This window comes from Amaranthus tricolor, chromosome 14 (assembly GCF_026212465.1).
Source record: "Amaranthus tricolor cultivar Red isolate AtriRed21 chromosome 14, ASM2621246v1, whole genome shotgun sequence".
Taxonomy (NCBI): domain Eukaryota; kingdom Viridiplantae; phylum Streptophyta; class Magnoliopsida; order Caryophyllales; family Amaranthaceae; genus Amaranthus; species Amaranthus tricolor.
The window spans coordinates 8,406,654-8,427,664 of record NC_080060.1 but is presented as its reverse complement, the minus strand read 5'-3'; the positions used below and the strand labels follow the sequence as shown (position 1 = coordinate 8,427,664).

General features: G+C 33.0%; 1 pseudogene; it reads right to left on the bottom strand.

The window, feature by feature from the left end:
• Nucleotides 1-266: 266 nt before the first annotated feature.
• On the bottom strand, nt 267-20,355 carry LOC130799247 (uncharacterized; annotated as a pseudogene).
• Between the last annotated feature and the right edge of the window lie 656 nt (nt 20,356-21,011).

The following is a 21,011-nucleotide window of genomic DNA, read 5'->3' as shown; positions in this document are numbered from 1 at the left end:
TTGAAGAGGATGTATTTGGAGCTTGTAAGAAAACACTAATATTTTCTCGTATTCATTTTAAATGTCTCGTTTCTTTTTACACACATCAAATAAATTTAATTCTTAATATTTTTAATTGTAATTCCAGTTGACTATGTTTTAACTTATAAATTAAGAATAAAATATTTCTTGTTTCATAATGTTAGATTGTTAGTTATATTTAACTTTTTTCACAATTTGTAAATATAATTCAAGCCTTAAAATCTACAAATACACTTTATAAATAATTGTAAACAATATATATTAAAATTTTAGATACAAGATGAATCTAACAATATCTAATCATGCCTACAATTTGTCTCATCATCTATGAAATAATCCATGCGTAACCCACGATATGAAACGAAAGGAGTAATAATCAAATATCTCCAAAGATCAAAGATATGAAAGGTAAATCCCTCCAAATCAAATAGGGAAATTTCTTTAGTTTCTTCCTTTCCCTTCCTTTCCTTTTCCACCCAAATTCTTATTTAAACACAATATAAACTAATGAATCGCACACACACTTCGGTTAAGTCATTGCAAATCTAACCTTGAAACAAAGCACGTCATTTTCACTTCTGTCAAAGTATAAGTCAAGGAACCTACCTCGATTGAAGCACAAACATAGATATCCTCTCATATAAACACAATTTCAGGTATAGAAAAGACATAATTTTCAATGCAAGATCTTACGCCATTTCTCAGGTAAAGACGAAAGCTAAGGGAGACAGCCTACTTGTCCAGAAGTGAGGACATTAGCAGAGCTGAATGAAGTAACGCATCATTCCATTCGATTGAAAGTGAGAATCAACCATTACTTGTGAGCCAAAGCAGCAAAGGTTCACACGTTCGGGGTGGCCAATTTCCCAAATAATTCCTCAACTTGGTTAGTTTGATTAGTGTGGCCATCAATACCAGCAGTGAGAAGCTCCACTGCAGCTGGTCCCATTGCAGAAGCCAAGCTTTTTTGGTCCCATTTGACAAGCTGAAACAAAAGAAAATATCAATATCCCCATCTTAAATTTTCTAATCCTGCTGAAAAAATTCTGATACCTTGGTTGCAATGGTAATAGCGTGGAAGAGATAATACTACCTTCAGTGAAAGGAGGATACAATGATACCTTTCTGGAATGGTGATAGTAACAACTTACGTTGCTTTTCTTTACAATAAACTTTTTATATGTGCATGATTCCACCGTCTGAATAAGAATTATGTTTTCCATAATCAATGCTAACAGGGTGGAAGAGATAATACGAACAAGTTATTTATTAAGCCTAGTTGACAATAGCTTTTGGGGTAGATCTTATATAAGTCTTCCTCAATTATAGCTTGAGGTAGCAATTAGATGTTAAGGTCTATTTGGCTTCATGACTTCGTTGTAAAGATTCGAGAGATTGAGATTAACTTTCTAAATAGTTCTAATTTGTCCTTTATTTTGATGGGGGCCAAATACTTGAGGTCTATTTGGCAAATAAGGTTGACTGGTTCGACTGCCAAATCCCAAATGTTGTGGAAAGTATTTGGTAAAAATTAATTGTTAATTGTTGATTGTTTATTTGAGAAAAAATTACTAAAAGCCAATAACCAATAAAACCTTTTTTTGAGTTGAAAGTTAGTTGGCTTGAATGTCGTTTACCTGATATCAGTTAGCTGTTGAACCAGCCAAAATACCAAAAATCAACAAAATAGCCAATGAAAAAGCTAGTTGCTAAACTGCTTATAGTTTTTTGATTTTGGATTATAACGAACTATAGTAAAACGCCTTATTGAATCATGTGCACTTTTTGTTTACGTGAAGCTGCAAATGATATTTGCTACCAAGGGTCACGAAAATAACATTGTTGGCTTTTTAGTTTTAATTCGTTATATTTTGGATGGTGAAAGTCAATTTTAGTAAGATTAAATAATATACTAAGACATTTAAAGAACACTTAGAATTAATTTAAGTTTAATTTGTTTGTTTAAATACATTTGAATTAGTATTAAACCTAAATTCAAGGGATTTGAAATTTCAATTTTGAATTTTGGGTCTATGAGTTGAATACTGATTTTTAGGGCAATATTAATAATCGATTAAGCTTTTAATCGATTAGGTTGAAAGGTTTGAATGTTTAAATTGTTTTGAATAGTTAGCTAGATTAATCTAGTTTAGAAACTATATTTAAATCGTATTATTCAGTTGTTTGTTAGTTTGTTGTATTCATCTGAATATTAATGAAGAATCATTTAAATAACTTTAAATTAATCAAAAGCTTGGCGATTTGAAGTAGTCATTAATAAATTCAATGTTGATGTTTGGTGACTTGAACCAAGTCTAAAACAGGGGAAGAAATAAAGAGAGTGGTCAAAAAGTTTTTGTTACCAACATACACTAATCTCAGTCGATAGTGGCATTCATCTTGGTCAAGATTAAAATGGAAAACGACTATAACTTTGGGCAATTGGAGTCTTGGGCGAGATTCATTTAGTCTCGGTCGAGACTGGTGGCCAATTCAATCGAGATTAGAGTTCGTGGAACACAATTACTTAGGGCGAGATTGAGTCTTGTTAGAGATTACATTAATCTCAGTCGAGATTAGGCACGTCTGCACGTTTCCACTTCAGAGTTCGGCGCTTGGGGTTTTATTAATCAGCTTTCTTGAAACCTAATTTTCTTTGTATTTAAGGGTTAATATATAAACCCCCATTGTTTAGGTTTAGGGTTAAGAGAAGATTAAAATTGAGAGTTTTTGGTAAGCAGACAAATTACATTATATCATCTTGTTTTTGTTCTCTTTACATAGTGAAATTTGTTCTCGGTGCCTAGTGGACGTAGCGATCACATTGATAGTGAACCACGTTACTTTACAAGTGTGTTTTATTATTATTATTATTTATTTCTTTATTATTTCTCGATTTTTTTTGGGTTATTGCTTCCACTGTCCGCACTACAACAGGCATCAAGAGCACAGATTTCGACCTTGGATTGTTCTTTGAGGAAACAAAGGTTGAAGATTCAACAATTAGAATTGAGAAATTTTCTAGCAAGAACAGTTTCGAGCTATGGAAGATAAATATGAAGATGTTGCTAAAGCAGTAATAAAATTTGGCGTCTGTTGATCCCTACAAATGAGGCTTCTACTTCGGGATCTGGAGATAGATTGACTGAAGGATAGTTAGTGGAGATGGAGGTGAAGACTCACTCTACCAATTTGTTGAGGCTAGATGATCATATCATTACAGAGGTTGTTGATCAAGTTACCATCATTGAGTTATAGTTGAATTAGAGTGATTGTATATGACAAAATCTTAAACCTGCAAGCTACTTCCAAAACAACAACTATTTAGCCTCCGAATGTAGTCAGATACGCCATTAAGAAAGCATCTAGAAAAACTTAACTCTATTTTATTTGATTTACGTAATTTAAATGTTAAGATAGATAATGAGGTTGCTGCTTTGATTCTACTTGTTTCTATATAAAATTGATTTAATTAAATTAAAATATATTTTAAAATTATATCCTGTTTAGTTAATTTTCTACCTTAAACAATTAAGGCACACATCAAAATTTTAATTGTTGGTTAATACATTAATTTATTAGGTAAACATACTAATTTCATAGACGTATCATTCATAAATTATTTAGAAAATATATTATCATAGTTAATTAAGATAAGAAAATAGTATTAAAACAATCTTATTATAGATAATCTATTACTTACATGATTACATTCAACAGATAATGTAAAAAAATTAATAATTATTTTTGGACATTTTCAGATAATCTTTTCATAGATAATATATTTAGTATTTTTGTGTCAATTAATTATAATAGTAATAAATATGTTTTAATCTTTTCTTTTTTCTGTAAATATTTTGATATATGTTGTTTATTGAATGATCTTTCCATAGATAATCAACTTTTTAAACCTTTTTTCAATATTACCATTATACATATTTTTTTAATTAAATACTTCACTTACTCTAAGGATTAAGTTTTTTTTTAAAAAAATTTTTTTTAATTTTTTTATTATGTGATTATTCTACTCTTGACTAATATAAAAGAAAAGGAGCATACATAATAATAATTTGTTTTTATAATCTAATAGTAATTTAAATCTTATAAAATATTTTAAGTGTTTTTAAGTTAAATAAATTTATCATTTATTTTGATTTAAAATTACATAATATCTTAGTTATATACTCTCTCCTAAATGTCCCAGTTGTTTTTTAGAACTATTTACAAATCACTCTTTATAAGGAGTATACTTTATTATCAATCTATAAGCTAAAACACTGTCAAATGTGATCTTATTTGATTCATCTCAATGTAATTTTATTATTGTCAATTTTTTATAATTTTTAACCAATCGCATTTAGAAGATTTTAGGATTAAAATTGTATATCGACAAGTGTGTAAAACCAAATAAAGACATTTGATCATAATATAAGGGAGTATGTGATTAGTAAGTTATATTATAAAAATTGTGTTTGACACGAGAATCTATCTAGTAGACTTACTATTTGCAATACCACCAAGATGTATTTATTTTTATCCTAAAAACAACAATTTAGCTAGTGTATAACGTGAAGAAATGATTCATTTTTTAAGCACAAAGCAAGAATTCAACAAAACTTGTAAAACTAGATGAAAAGCGACATCTCAACTAAGAAACAAACCTCTTCTTTGATGAACTCAAAGATAGAAGCCGAGTGTGGGGATAGCCTCCTCATGTAAACATATTTCTCATCAGGAGAGGTTGTAGATTCTTTTAGTGACTGCAACACCTTCAACGGAGCTATTATGTAATCTACCCTGAAGGACGATGATAAGCAATTGAATAAGAACTAGCAGTTCTTGAGAACTTTCCACACACTCAACATGACTAATTTCAAATGGCTAAGATATAACTGTATACCCAAGGAGACTATAAAGGTTCTGCTTGTTGCGAACTGCTGCTGCCATTAGCTTCGATTTGTGACAATATTTATGGATATAATTGTAGGCTTTGGTCACCTGCAGATGCTTAGTATTCAGAGACTTCAAGATGAAACTTTTATTTGCTAACTGATTTTAGATTTGCAATTCTAGTAACAGATAACCAACACCAACAAACAGCACAGCCTAGCTATGGATCTATAGAGCAAAGTATAAGGATCAAATGAGTCCACTTTACTCAAATAAATTAGAATAATATAGAAAATGTTCCATACGAAATGGAATTTCACGTTTTTTGAGTTTTCTTTTTATACATGTATGTAGAAAAACATACAAAAGCGGTTATGTTTTTCGTACAAATGAAATGAGCAAAATCATAGAACAAATCAAAAGAAATAAAATAATGAGTCAAACAACCTAAATTGTTTAAATTTCTCAAAATGGTTTCCAGAATCTTTTGGCCGACACTTTTGTTTCTTAGAACTGATTCTATATAAATCAATTCAGCAAACTGCAAAATATCGACTGCATCATTACTGTATTTTTAAGATTTTTCAGTTTACTGTGACTGCTATGTAGGCCAAGATAGCTGCATAACCATCCTCATTGACCACAATTGTTATGCAATTATAATTGCAATCATGACCTCATCTGCGATTTTGCACTATGCTACTAAGGATCGGAAATCTCTAGAAGCTTGGTCAAAGTCCAACCAGTCCCTAAACACATTGAAAGAATTAAGTGGAAGTAGAAAAAAAAAATAATAAAAAATAACTCACCAGCACCAACCCAGGATCCTCCCCTCTTTTAATAGCAGCATCAATCTCCGAATCTCCACTATGATTACATGCCCAATCCCGATTAACCACCAATGATTTGATAAAAAGATAAAAGACTATATTTGCAATTAGCCCTATGTTTTCGTTATAGGAAGAAATTTACCCTTAAGCAGCCAACAAATATCTGAATGACAGATGCTCCAGCTTGGGCTGCTGCAGAAGCTTGAGCAAAGCTTAAAAGAACCACAGAATAGTCGTCAGCAATAACTACACGCACTAGCACAGTTGAATGAATAGATAAAAGACTATATTTGCAATTAGCCCTATCACTTGGGACAACAATAATTTAAAGTTACTGTTAACAGAAACCTGCCATGTTGAAGAAATCTTAAACAGCAAACGCTCTGGTGGGACGTCAACATCATTGTATAGCCTTACAAGATCATGCACCTGAAATTTTTGACAGCATAACAATTTTGGTTCAGAGACAGAATACATGTATCATGAATAACAATGTACGGTGTTGACTAAATATCTACTATACTTATTGTTATACATTGGCTGCTCCGTGAATCCCACATAATCAACGATTTGGAGTTTGTGACTTGCAAATTCTGAATCTCACAAACTTCAAAGCTTGGAAACAATGTACAATGGAGAAACAAATATTGAAGTGAGGCTTACTATAATGAATAAACATTCCATGTTAGTGGACCAACTAGTTTCTTAGCCAACATTAGTTCTACACTTTTACCCACAACTACAATAATGCCAAAGCTTTAAGGTCAACAATATGGGACCAGACAACATAATAAAAACAAATTAATGTGAAAAATCATCGTTAATAAAAAACCAACTTTATTTGACTCTATCACATAATAATTTAAAACAAAGAAAACCAATTTCAATGATAATTTATATGTATTTTCCTCCTTCATTCAATCATATCATGTGTTATATTCTCTTATAGTTACCAATTATTCATATGATTCGTCACTTCAGTAATCCCAATTGGCTACTTGTTCCTCTCTACGCTCTTCAAAGACTCAAACTTCAACTTTTCTAACTAGTGAATTTTTCGGTTTTCTTCGCACATAATCAAACTAATGTAAACAAAGAATTGAGGGCAATTCTCTTGAGAGAGAGAGAGAAAATGATGTAAATTAAGATTAAGTTCCTCTTTTTTTTTAAAGGATCTAGGGTCTACAGTTGATTTTTCAATTCACCTTACAGTTCATATGCATTAATTCATGGGCCAACAATGGCATGTAGCTACCCAATACTTCATATGGACTCATCGGTCACACGGATCACTTGATGCGTGGGAAGGAAGTACCATTTTACTTGCAATTCAGTTCAAAAATCTTGGCCTGAATAATTGAATGATCTTGTTCATATTCATTAGTTTCATGGTGAGGCCTTGTCGTACAAATTCTAAAAGAGAAGTCAAAATATTACGCGATGCTTCCTAATTTGTGCACGTTTCATAAGGTGTATGTGTTACACCGTGCAGATACAAAAATAATATGTTTGCTCTTTCTAACCTGAGATTTGCATACAAAAGGGATCACAAGTTAAGTTTCTAAAATTCTTTTTCGTTTGTGAGATTTTGTGCACATATCATTTAGATTTAGTTGCCTTGCTTTGTCAACAAATTTTAGGAAACAATGTCAAAACTCAAAAATAAGAAAAATGTTTGTGGGCTCATTATGCTCCCTAAATCTTTCTTAACTTGTAAGTTATTATTAGAGATAAAATTCAGAAAATTAAGAGTAGAATCAAGGTAAACGTGTGTTGCTTGTTATTTAATTGTATCTAGTTTCATTAGGTTTTTTAGTTGCTAGAGAGGTGAAATTTCCGTAGGTTTTCATCTACCAAGGGTTTTTATGGGTTAAAGTTTTTCCTACATGCCTCTCTAATATAGTTTAGGATGTTATACATGTAGGACTTCCTTGGATTGAGTGTAAATATTTAAGGGAGTAAAAAGTCACACTAATGAAATAAAGGTAAGTAGAGATGCAAATAGTGTAATTGAATTAATTGTGAAAGAGGTAAAATAAAAATCAATTAAATAAGATAAATGAAAAAGAAGATGATTTCCCTCATTTGGAGGAAAATTATTCCCCTACCCTCCCCTAAAGTAAATTTATACCCAAAAATGAGGGAACTAATTGTTAATATCTATTTTTCATTGCTTTCTAATCAATTTTTTCATCTCTTTAACAATCAAATTTCTTTAGTCTTCTATTTAACTAATTTTGTTTTTCTACTTTGACTTTTATGTACTTTTCGCTCAATTCAAATGCGCCTTTAAGAATGAAATAGAACTTGAAGGTAAACACGTGTGTTGATTGGATTCTTAACAACGGGCATAAGAGAGTTAATTTGTGCAATTGTGTGAGAGAGGGTTTCTGAAAAAATAGTTGTCCAGTATTCCAACTTCCTATTCTAGTTGTTCTTTGTGTCTAGGTTGAGTATTCTATAGGTTGAAAACATAGTGCAAAAATGTAATATTGGTCGCAGCGGTAACAAGCACGGTAACTAAAACGATCAGGTTGTTGTACTGCCAAATGTTGGGCACAACCATGAAATATTTCTTAATGCAGCTTAAAATCCAATTTGCACACCTTTATAATGCAATTAATATTGGTTCAGGATATATTAAAACCTTTATGACACAACGTCGTACGATACGATGCGGCTTCGCTTTTGTATCATGGTTAGAAAGAAATCTTTACACGCTATGAATGTTCACCTTGTAATATCCTAAAATCCTATCATATTCACTAGGTTGACTATTGCCAAGCTTATATCCATCAAATTTGACATGCCTTTATCCGTATCAGCTATATCAAACCTAATTGACCTAAATTCTCCTAAATCTACTTAGTAGGAAAGCATAAATCGTCTCCACTTGTGATTATGAATTTTCAAATATGTTGCAAATATGGGGTTCACTAATATATCTATATCTAATATAATTTAATTGACTAATGGTTTAAACTTTATGAAAACTATTGATCATTATATCACCCAAAGCTATTTCTGTTGAACACTTTGGTGAGAAATGACTTGACTTTATGTATTGAGTATCATTAGTGATGGCCACGGTCTGGGTTGGACCGGTTTCGTTCCGGTTCCATCCGGTTTTGGTTCCAGTTTCTTGTGGAACCTGATTCGAACGTTCCAGTTCTGGGCGGTTCCTTGGCGGTTCATGAGGCGGATCGGGCGGGTCGTACCATCGGTTCCATTCTTATTTTTCCTTAAAATATAATATAAAAATGCTATAATAATGCGGACGTACCTTTGATGATTACTTGATTATTAGCGAAATTCATTGTTTGTCATCGTTATTAAAATATTTACTAAAAACAATGAAAAAAATAAATAAGAAACGATAAAGATGATTAATAAAAAAAGAGGGAGAAAATGGACTTGAACCTAGTACCTGAAGGAATACTAACCTGCCTACGTATCCCGAAGGAATCAAAGCCCACGTAGTTCTTTGTCATACCTTTTATTTGTAATTGTTGAATGTTGATTAATCGTTGTCCGATTGATCCTATTCGTCTTCATCATCATCATCTGGTTGGTTAGATGCTTTCGCTGACTCTCCTCTGACGATGATGCAGATGTATCCATCATCATCCATGGATCATCATCGTTCTTGAGTCCTTGTGTTTAGAGCTCCGCTTGATCCCAATCTTTCTTGCAAACACATATTTGAATAGTATGTGGGGCAAGACGAGATCTCTTTTCGTCTAGAACTCTTCTACCTGCATTAAAAGCAGACTCCGACGCAATTGTAGAAACAGGAATTGCAAGGATATCCTTTGCAATTCTCGATAATATGGGAAATTTTATGGATTTTTCTTTCCACCGTTCTAAAATATTATAGCTACCTTGGTCAATTTCAAAGTGATGTTTAAGATAATTATCTAATTCTAAATATGAAGTGGAGGGTGAGGAAGAAGATGGTCATACAAAACTATCATCTTGGCTTATTATGTTAGCTATTATGGGATTATAATAAGTGGGACGTGTCGAGACGCTAGAACGCCTAAATGTATCGCGACTTGGGTTATATATACACTAGCATAGTAATCATAAAGTTCTGCTAAATTTTTTTTACAATTTCCAACATAATTACGTACATCACTAGGCGGGCGATCTAATGATTGGTAGTAAAATCCAATTACTTTAATAAGGATTTCCGTCTTAAAACATGGGTCTAAAATTGTCGCAATTCCATAAATAAAAGGAAAATCAGTAAAATACGTCTTCCACTTGTCCATCATATCTGCAAGAATCGGCTTTAAATATATGTTAGTATCCTCATGCAAATGTTTAAGAAGATGATAAAAAATAGTAATACATTCACTTATTACTATGTGGACATTTGGTTCGTAAACATATGAAAAAATCTTAGTTGCATGGACATACGCTTCTAATATTTCCTGTATGCCTATAGCTAGTTCACATGTTTCATCACTTATATGGCTATCTGTACACTCACTATACAGTTGTGTAATAACTGGACGATAATTAATAACTTTTTTGATAAATTATGGGTTGTGCCCTAACGTGTAGGAGTATCTAATGACCAATACACTTTTTTTAGTTGATAATGGTCACATAGTTGCTTATATCTTCTCTTTATATGTCCAACTCTAAGTCACTTCATTATGTCTCTAATGGGATCTAATAAATCACTTAGTTGTCTAATACCTGCTTGGCAAGCTAAGTTAACTATATGAGCACAACAACGTACGTGTAATAATCTACCACCAAGGATAATAATAAAAGCAGGTTCGTTTTACAAATGTTCGATGCATTTAATGTTGGCGGTTGCATTATCGGTAGAACAACAAAATATCTTATCTAACAAGTAATTATGTAATTAAGAGAATAATTATGTAAAACTAAATTAAGAAATAATTAAAAGACTAATTATGTAATTAAGAAATAATTAAAAGACTAATTATGTAATTAAGAGAATAATTACGTAATTAAGTAATTAAGTAGAGAGAGTAGGAGAAGAGATGAGTTGTGTATGAAAATGATTGAAAGTGTGGTGTATTTATACAAAAAATCCCAACGGCTAGTTTTTGGCCGATTCCAAAGAACCGCTGGGCTGGGTGAATCGCCCGGTTCCAGGTCTGGTTCTGGTTCCGGTTCCAAGGAATCGTTAGGTCGGTTCCAGGGCGGTTTCATGGAACCGGTGGTCCGGGTGAACCGGCCCGCGGTTCTTTGATCCGGTTCAAGCGGTTTTTTCTGGTAGTTTCATGGTTTCGCGGTTCGGGCCGGTTCAAAACCTGTCGCGAACGGTTCCGGTTCCGGGACGGTTTCAAGCAGTTCGGCACCGGTTCGGTTCCGGGTAACCCGCTTCGTGGCCATCACTAAGTATCATAGTGCATAAAAAGGCCGCATCACTGTATCGCGATCATATTGTAAACTTTTTTAAGTTTACTGCAACCAGACATCTGTATCGCCCTTAAAATTCTTTTTACGACCAAAACCTATGAAGCCCATTCCCAAATCCTAAAGGTACTTGTATATATTGCTTATTCCAAACAACATTTTCAAGGGTGTAAGCAAAGGCCACATATGATTCAAAAGTGGTGGCTATGTTTTTAATGGGTAGAATCTTTGCAAGGTTTGGCATTTTGAGGCCCTAATTAGTGGGGTTAATTTTTAATTGTAAAGAATGAAAAAGATCTTCTCATTTAGATAATATCCTTATTAGCTTGTCAACCAAAATAACTGTTTCGGTCATGAAACGAGGAAGTGCAAAAGACATTTAAATACCTGGATATAAGGTGTAATCGAGAGTAACTGTCAGTATGCTGAAAGTGCTTATGATCCTTCCGCTGATGAGACCTCAAATCCTGCAATACAACGTTAGTCTTGTCCGGGGGGTTATTTTCCGGAAAACCCCTCCGACGTTCAAGTCAGGTCGAGAGACAGAAAGTCTTGAATATATGATAATGAATGAATACAAGATTAACGGATTGTAGGATGAGTTCAGATCAATTGAAGGAATATTTGGTTCAGTATAGATTGTACGTAGGAGGGTGAATATTTATTGTGGTGTAACGATAGCAATATGAAAGCTTAGTCCCGTGCAAATGATGTACGCAACATGTATTTATCATGGTAGAGTGGAGGTTAAATGGTGAATAAATGTGGGAATCATGGGGATGATGGGTGAGTGGTAGATTATGGTGAGTAATGGGTAGTTATTTTAAGAAGTTATTGGACCGAGTTGGGTGGTTAGGGTTTGACTAAATATACGGGTTTATTTATTTGACCCCATAACATTAGCCCCACGCATGAAGAGTGATAGATGAGGGAATTTAAGGTAGCGAGGGTATCAGTCTTTATGCGGAAAAAATCATACCTGTGATGCAGATCAAATAAATATTCGAAAGAAACCATGCAATAAGGTCCGAATAAGGTAAACTTCGAATTCTTGCCTCGATGGGCCCATGATGGTGGAAGCCCCATGAATTATAAATATTTGGCCTTTGGGCCACTTTTGATGATTCGACTTTTAGAGCCTGATATGATGATATGGTCTGGCAGTCAAACACCTGTGACTTAGATAAGGAATCATATACTAGATGAATCCTTCGAAAGCATTGATGAATATTCGGATCAGACATAAGTCTGCATTTAAGGAATATTTGGATCGGACATAAGTCCGCATTGCCCAGCCGTCAATCATCCGGGACTTAGATAAGGAATCAAACTAGGTGAATCCTTCGAAAACATTGATGAATATACTGATCGGACATAGGTCCGCTTAATAAGTGATCGAGTTATCAAGCTAGGTGATACTCGCTATGAATACATTGACAAATAACGCCCAAAATCATCGTTTTGGGGCTTAATAAGAGTCCGAGTTACCAAGCTAGGTGACACTCGCAAGGATTTCACTTTCAAACTAGGTGAAAGTTTGATAATTAAGATAAATACTTTGAAAATATTGCCCAAAATCAATCATTTTGAGACTTCAATAATAATATGGCTTTCAAACTAGGTGAAAGCTTAGATGATTCCATAATATGACGAATACTGCCCACATGTTGGGACTTTAATAATAATATGACTTCAAACTAGTTGAAAGCTCAGATGATTCCATAATGTGACAAATAACGCCCACGTGTTGGAACTTCAATAATAATATGACTTTCAAACTAGGCGAAAACTCAGATGACTTTATACACTCATCATTGAAAACCACATATAAGTAAGACCCAATATATTAAGAATAATAATGGTGAAGTATTGAATTCCCATGCAGAAATAATATAATATTCTTCCAATGTGTCAATATCATACTTCATCACTTTTCATGTTGACCCATGAATATAACAAATATAAAACACCCGATATATGTTGATAAATAAAAGTAAGAGTAACTGTATGATCATCATCAGATTAATATAATATATTCTTCACTTGGCAATACTAATCAAAGATTTGCATCCTTTATGTAGCATTTCATTAGAAGGCGATGGTGATGATTTTGCTTTATGTATCAAGTTACCTAAGATTGTTCTCTCACGGGTGGATGGTTCGAACCACTGTCAGATCATACCCGGATCCAACCAATATAATCAATGTAGGTAGTTTTCCGGGGATCTGATTCATAGATCATAGTTTGAACTATTGTCAGATCGTACTCGGATCCAACCAATACAGTTAATGTAGGTAGTTTTCCGGGGATCCGATATAGATAGTTTGAACCACTGTCAGATCGTACCCGAATCCAACCAATACAATCAATGTAGGTAATTTTTCAGGGATCCGATGTAATCGTAGCCGAAGCTTTATATAAATACAAACTATGGTAAAGCATTGAGATCGCTGGTTTTTGTCACGTGTAAATGAGTTACTTTCTTATTGTAAGATTTGGGGCTGATTTTTTTTAGACCGAAACGAATTAGTTGAAGCTAGTTTGGAAATGTTCTACGGGTCATCTAATCCTTTAGAATGTGCATCAAACCGAACTTCAACATTGGGATTGATTTTTTTAGATAGTTGAAGTTGATTTGGAAACATTCTACGGATCTAATAACCCTTTTGAAGGTGCATCAAACCGAACTCAAAATTGGAACTAATTTTTTTTTTTTGACCTTCCAATTGATTATAAACAATAACCACAACTTTATCTGATTACATTTAATTTCAACTCGTTCACTTATAATCTGATTACATCGGTCGATAATGAAAGGGAGGAAACCAATCTGCTTAACAAGGGTTCAAGCTAAGTAACATAGAGATGAAGTACGATAGCGGGTGAAATTTATAATGATACATGGCTTTCTGTATCAAATATTGTGGAATTGGCACTAATAGTAATGTTATATGTAACAAATAAATTGCATATTCCATCTTCACAATCGATCAACAGCTCCACAAATTAATTCCATTGATGATTTTTTACAAACTTCCAATTTGAAGGCATTCCCTAATTTATAGTTAGTAGATGTTTATTATGAGAATATATCAAAGAAGTGAATTTAGATTTTGCATTCCTCACCTTTTCTAATTAGAATAATTAAGTCCTTGGACTACAAAAGACTGCAAAGCATGCTTTGTTTTTGACCGAACAGATAGTTGCATAAGAATTTAGAATTGGTGACATCTGTCGCCACAACAGTTACAATCTCAAATAAATGATTCAAGCTCAACCACATTTCATTGGAAAACAGTTATTTTTAATAAAACTGATTATTTTCCATTGAAAAATCACTAATTGATTAAAATCCGCCCAAAAAAAATCGTGTAACATAATCTAATTCTCAAAATAATCTAACCACCGATAATCATGAAAAAGGCATGAAACTCATCGAAATTTTTTAGTATAATTGAATTTGAGCAGAAGGAGATCAATTTACTGACTATGATCAAGATAAAAATTGTGGTTCAATCAATTTATATATGTGATCTTGTTTATCTCTGTACCGGTCTGACCGAATGAAATGGAGTCACACAAATAATTTGTGAGTTACGGTTTTTTTTTATTTTTTTTTATTTTTAGGGGAGACGCAACTTTTATGTTTGTAATCCCCACAGACGGCGCCAAACTGTTTCGGTCATGAAACGAGGAAGTGCAAAAGACATTTAAATACCTGGATATAAGGTGTAATCGAGGGTAACTGTCAGTATGCTGAAAGTGCTTATGATCCTTCCGCTGATGAGACCTCAAATCCTGCAATACAACGTTAGCCTTGTCCGGGGGTTATTTCCCGGAAAACCCCTCCGACGTTCAAGTCAGATCGAGAGACAGAAAGTAATGAATATATGATAATGAATGAATACAAGATTAACGGATTGTAGGATGAGTTCAGATCAATTGAAGGAATATTTGGTTCAGTATAGATTGTACGTAGGAGGGTGAATATTTATTGTGGTGTAACGATAGTAATATGAAAGCTTAGTCCCGTGCAAATGATGTACGCGACATGTATTTATCATGGTAGAGTGGAGGTTAAATGGTGAATAAATGTGGGAATCATGGGGATGATGGGTGAGTGGTAGATTATGGTGAGTAATGGGTAGTTATTTTAAGAAGTTATTGGACCGAGTTGGGTGGTTAGGGTTTGACTAAATATACGGGTTTATTTATTTGACCCCATAACAATAACCAATCTAACAATGTGGGTGGTTTCACCTTTGATTGCAAATCATTTAAAGTATTTGTAAGTATATTTGAAAGTAAAACCTCTTAGCTATGAAGATATGTGCTTCAAATAGCCAAAAAAAAGTAAGACACACTCAAAGTAAGGATGAGACAAGAGGAACTTAACCAATTGGCTAATTGGAACAATACCTTTGAGAATGTAAAACTTTCCAAAATAACTATATTGCATTACATGTACACTTATGCCCTAAATATGCACCTCCCTCGCTTTCCATGTAATCTCCAATCAATTTTTACATTGTTTTTACGTACTATGTAACATATTTGATGCTCCCTACCGAACCTAAACGACTCGAAAGAAAACCTAAAATATGATGTGGGTACCATCAATAAGAAAGTGGTAGTTTCTTATTGCTCCTCTTACAAAACGAATAGGAACTTGCTCTATAAATTGAAGTCCCATCATAATTCACATTAGTGATTGGACACCATGGGGAAGAAAGTAAACATTGAATTAATGTTCTACTTTATAATTTTATATATATACGAAGAAGTTCCAGTGAACACCATTCTTACATGACAACTATGAGAACCAATTTATTTGACAAAAAATATTACTTTTCTATTACAAGGGTGTTACTTTTAGGCAAAAAAATATTTTTTTTTTGTTAAAAAAATGATATTTTTCAACAAAAAAGTGTTACTATTAAAAAATAATTTTGAACAAAATTCACAAAAAAGTGTTACTTTTTACAAAAAAAAGTGCTACTTTTCAGAAAAAACGTGTTACTTAATTTGATTTTTAAAACTTTTTACAGCTAAAAATAATAACTTCTTTTATAAAAAAAAAAGTAATATTTTTTTGCCCACATCCTTTTTGAAATAAAAGATTATGTTGGCTACCTTTTACTATGATACTAGCAAGTATGTCCACATCCTCAAAATGCAATTGCATTGTGATTGCTTATTAAAGCAATTCATTTTTTGCAACTTGGAACTCATTAGGATTTTTATCAACTCATTTAATCAAGGAAGTTAGACAGGAGATTTTTCTCCTTTGTTTTGTCGTGATATAGAAAAAGGTACATTGGTTGAATGAATTGCTGCTGCCTTCCTAGGGAGAGGGTGAGGGGGCGACTTTAAGTTAGCACCAATTAACTCTAAGGAACAGTCCTATTAAGTATTAGAGACATTCACAGCCAATCAACAACACGTCTGTGATCAGACAGTGTGCTATCTACTATCTTATACGTGGCATTTCACAGTTGATACAGAAAGAAAATCTCTTATGAATGAACATTATACGCCTAACGTTGGGTCATAAAAACATCCAACATCAAAATGCTCTAAGAAGGAACCTCAAAGCTATACGATTATACCAATCAACAGACGACTTAGAGTACGTACTGATAAAATGGAGGCATGGTTGCTGTTAATGGAGCCAAAGTAACGAAGAAGTAGAACTTTCAGAAAGAAGAAAATGCACAGTAACCTTTTCTCATTAATCCTCTTTTGAATGAGTACAACACAAAGGACAAAAGGTCCTATTTATACAAGGTAAAAAACAGAAAAAGAAAGAAAGAAACCAATTCTTGCTGACGTGGCAAATATAAAAACAAACTTAAAAACAAACTTTTTTACGTAACAGAATCAGGAGCAAGGGAATCCTTTGGGGTATGCTTAACACGTACCTTGTGAATTATCCCATTAGTGTAATAAGCTAGACGAGGATCCACTTCTGTTGACACCCTACCAGAGTACCAGGTACTAGCTTAGCCAACTCAGCACCAACATTCACTAAAGCCTATTTCATTGCGAAAAAACAAAAATCACTTGATAATGGTTTAAAATTTCAGCAAACATCAGAGAAAAAGCAATCCGAGTATGTAGAAAAACGGAAAACGGAAAACCTTGTCGACGAAACATGAAAATCTAGCATCCGATTTGGCGATAGTTGCACACTCAGAGTCCGCCAGAGCTGTATCAACAGCATTCTATAGCCAAATCAAACTGACAAAAAAAATTAATAAGTTAATGGAAAAATCAAAGTTGATGGCAAATGGATACATGAACAATGACTACAGTCCACACCAAAATGGTATTAACCTAGAGTTCCTGAAATCATCACATGATCAAAAACGTGATTTTCCACAAAATGTTTCGGAAATTCGAAGTTTTGATATTACCCTGAAAATAGTATCAGGAAGACTCAAAATTCCTAGCAAAAGCGATGAACTGACAGTAGCAGCAGTAGGAGGAAACCTACAATTTCACATTCAAATTATAAATAAAAAATAAAAGTGATTAATAACGCAATGAAATGATAATCTATACACAAACCTTTGGAAATCATTGAAAATGACGGTGTCAGGAACAATCTCACTAAAGCTCGAAACAGCATCAAGTTCAGTAGTCAAACCTTAACGAAATGATTTTGAAACATTTCAAAATCAAAATAACTAGAAGTCAAACACAGTCAAAAATCAATTTTAAGGAACCAGATAATCAAAATTACCGGAATCGAGAGAAGAAGAGAGATTGTTAGAAGAAGCGCGGAGTTGAGGAAATGGTGATCGTCGGACATTGAAGCCGAGATTAGATCGAACTGGAAGGTTCGAAAGTAATGGCTGCTTTTATTCAAAAATTGCGGAGTTGATCAAGACGCCATTGCAGAAGTAAGAAGGAGAGAGAAAGAGAAGGAAGAGTTACCTGATGAGGACAGGAGAGAGAATGGTGCGGAGATGAGAAGGTAGTTGTACTTGTAGACACTTCTGTCGAGGGGACGAGGAATTTGAAGACTCTAAAGTAGCCTTGTAGAAGTGTAGGACTAGTTGATTCTTCATCGACTACAGTATGCTTTTTACTCTTAAGAGAATAAATCCATATGGATAATTTTAAGAAAAGTTGTTATGAATAATTTAATTTATTGTCTATTATCTATAAATAATTTTATCTTTTCAAAATTTTTTAATAATTAATTTTTTTGTCTTTATTTTGTTATGAATGAACTCTTAAAAAATTGATCGGTTGTTCCAACTTGCTACTAGCAATTATGCTCAACATTTCATTTTCCTTTTTCATTATAAGTTCGCTTCCATGAAGTAACACCATATTCAACCTCAATATTTTGGAGAGAGAAAGAAAAAGTTTTCAAATATTTAATTTAGTAAAAACTAGCGTAGAAACACATATAATGCACGATTTTTTAGCATCGACATAACATATAATATTAAAAATAAAGTCTGAGATATTATACTTTAGAAACACTCAATTTGACAGTTATATGTATAAATTAACACTGTAATTTTGGAAGTTGTCAAAAATATATTATACAGTATATTATATTTTATAATTTACTCAATTTAACTTTAAATAAATGTTAGTCAAAGATGCTTTAATGGTGAAGATATTGGTCAAAATCAAATATTATGTCATTTATAGTCAAAATGAGTTTATTTGTCAACTCTCTTTAAGTGTGACACTTGAAACTTTCAAGTTAGTATAATATATGATATGATATGATATCAACAATATATTATGCAATGTATTATATTCTTTAATTTACTCAATTTAACTATAAATAAATAGTAGTCAAAGATACTTTAATGGTAGAGATATTGATCAAGATTAAATGCCATGTCATTTTTTAGCCAATAAATGAGTTCTATTTGGCAAACTCTTTTTATTTTTGACATTTGGAATTTTTCAAGTTTTTTAGTATAATGTATGATTTCGAAAGAGGAAGACAGATTTAGGGATTTCGAGATTGAATTAGAAATGAAGAAGAAGAGGGATTTAGGGATCCTTTGAACATAAGATGGAAGTTACAGAAATGTGTATAATGAGGTAGATGTGTAGTCACACAAAGATGGATAGAATAAGGTTAAGATGGTTTGGCATATGAAGAGGAAGACATATGATGCTCCCGTGAGAAGGAACACATGCATCATAGTGGAGGCTAAGAGAAGTCGAGGATGATCTAAGAGAACATGGGAGGAACAGATAAAAAGGGACATGCATGAGTTACAACTCTCTTAGTACCTGACCACGGATAAGGGTGATTGGAGGCGCCTATTGATATCTTAGATCACGGAGAATTTCCCCTTACTTGTTGATGTTCTTGTCTCTTACCTTTCATATATGGCTCTTACTTTTCCTTTATTTATATGCTTACTTTTTATATATTTTCATTTTTTTTGCATATTTATATGTTATTTATTGTTGTAGGTCAAAACTTATGATGTAGGCCGACAAGTAAATGCAGGACGCACTTCTTCGGAGGATCAAATTTTGAGTCGGGGGACTCTTTGACCGCATCCTTCTTTATGGGTATGGGTTGCCGTCTTCCTTCCCGCCCCAAATCCTGCTCATAGTCCTTATGAGTGGATACACTGATATGATGATGATGAATGAATGAAGGTGAATCAGAATTGAAAAATGAAGAGGAAAAGGGTACTGGTTGTCATCAGTTGTTTATAACAAAGGTTCACTCAAAACAAAAGGTATGCAAAGATTGAATTATTTAAAAATTTTCAAACAATGGAATTATTATCAAAGAATGGGCAATAGGTTGGATTATTCAAGACACTTTTTTCTAATTTTAATTCCTTAATTATTCTAGACATCAAGTTTGTTATGTGTAGGAGAAGTGTAGATAAGTTTGATGACAAAGCCTTATGCGAACTTGGTTTACACGAATTTTATTTGATAAGTACAATAAAGTACAATCATTGAAAAGTGTTTGCTATTTTTAAATTGGTGTATACTAAAATAGTATGGACCAAGTCTATACATGACTTTTACAAGTTTGATTTGGTTAAAAAACTTTTAAAATTCACACAATTTGAAATTGAAAATATAAAGACGTTTAGTCAATAGTGCAGAATAGTGATAAGCACATTTCGGTTTTGGTCAATCTCGATTTCAGTTCCGTTCGATTTCGATTTCAATTCAACAAAAATGAACCTGATTTGGACCGTTCATGGACGATTCAGTTTGATTATGGTTCTAAGTGGTTCTTTGGCAGTTCCAGGCAATTCAAGTGTGTTTCTAAATTGGTTTAGGGGCGGTCGAACGGGTTGGACCATAGGTTTAGCAATTTTTAAAATTAGTTTTATTATAAAAATATAAAGAAAAAATTGTCCTGAATAATTCCACATATTGCCCATCTATTGTGAATAAACCCTATTGTTGATTATTTCTAAATAATCCAACCACTGAAAAACTTTCGTTGACAGCACCTCTTACCACATATTAATCAACTATTATAAGTCGAACACGGAGACGGAGACACTTATTTTGAAAATTAAAATTTCTTGAAGCTTATTTTGAGAATTTGTTTTTGAAAAAAGCTTATTTATTTCAATTAATATGGTTATTCTGAACAATTTTAATGTCCAGGTCAAATAACGGGCAATTTCTCGCACAACAAACAATTAGAAAATGGGCTAATACACCCTTGTGACCCTTCGTTCATCTCAAGTAGAGGTGTTCAAAACATATTCGCTAACCTGATATTTTACCAACCTTGTAATTGAATCAAATTTCAACCGAATTTTAAAAACGGATTTACAAATATGTAAAAATCAATTTGGATACAAGACTCGATTTCAAATCGACCCAAAACACCTAACTCGATG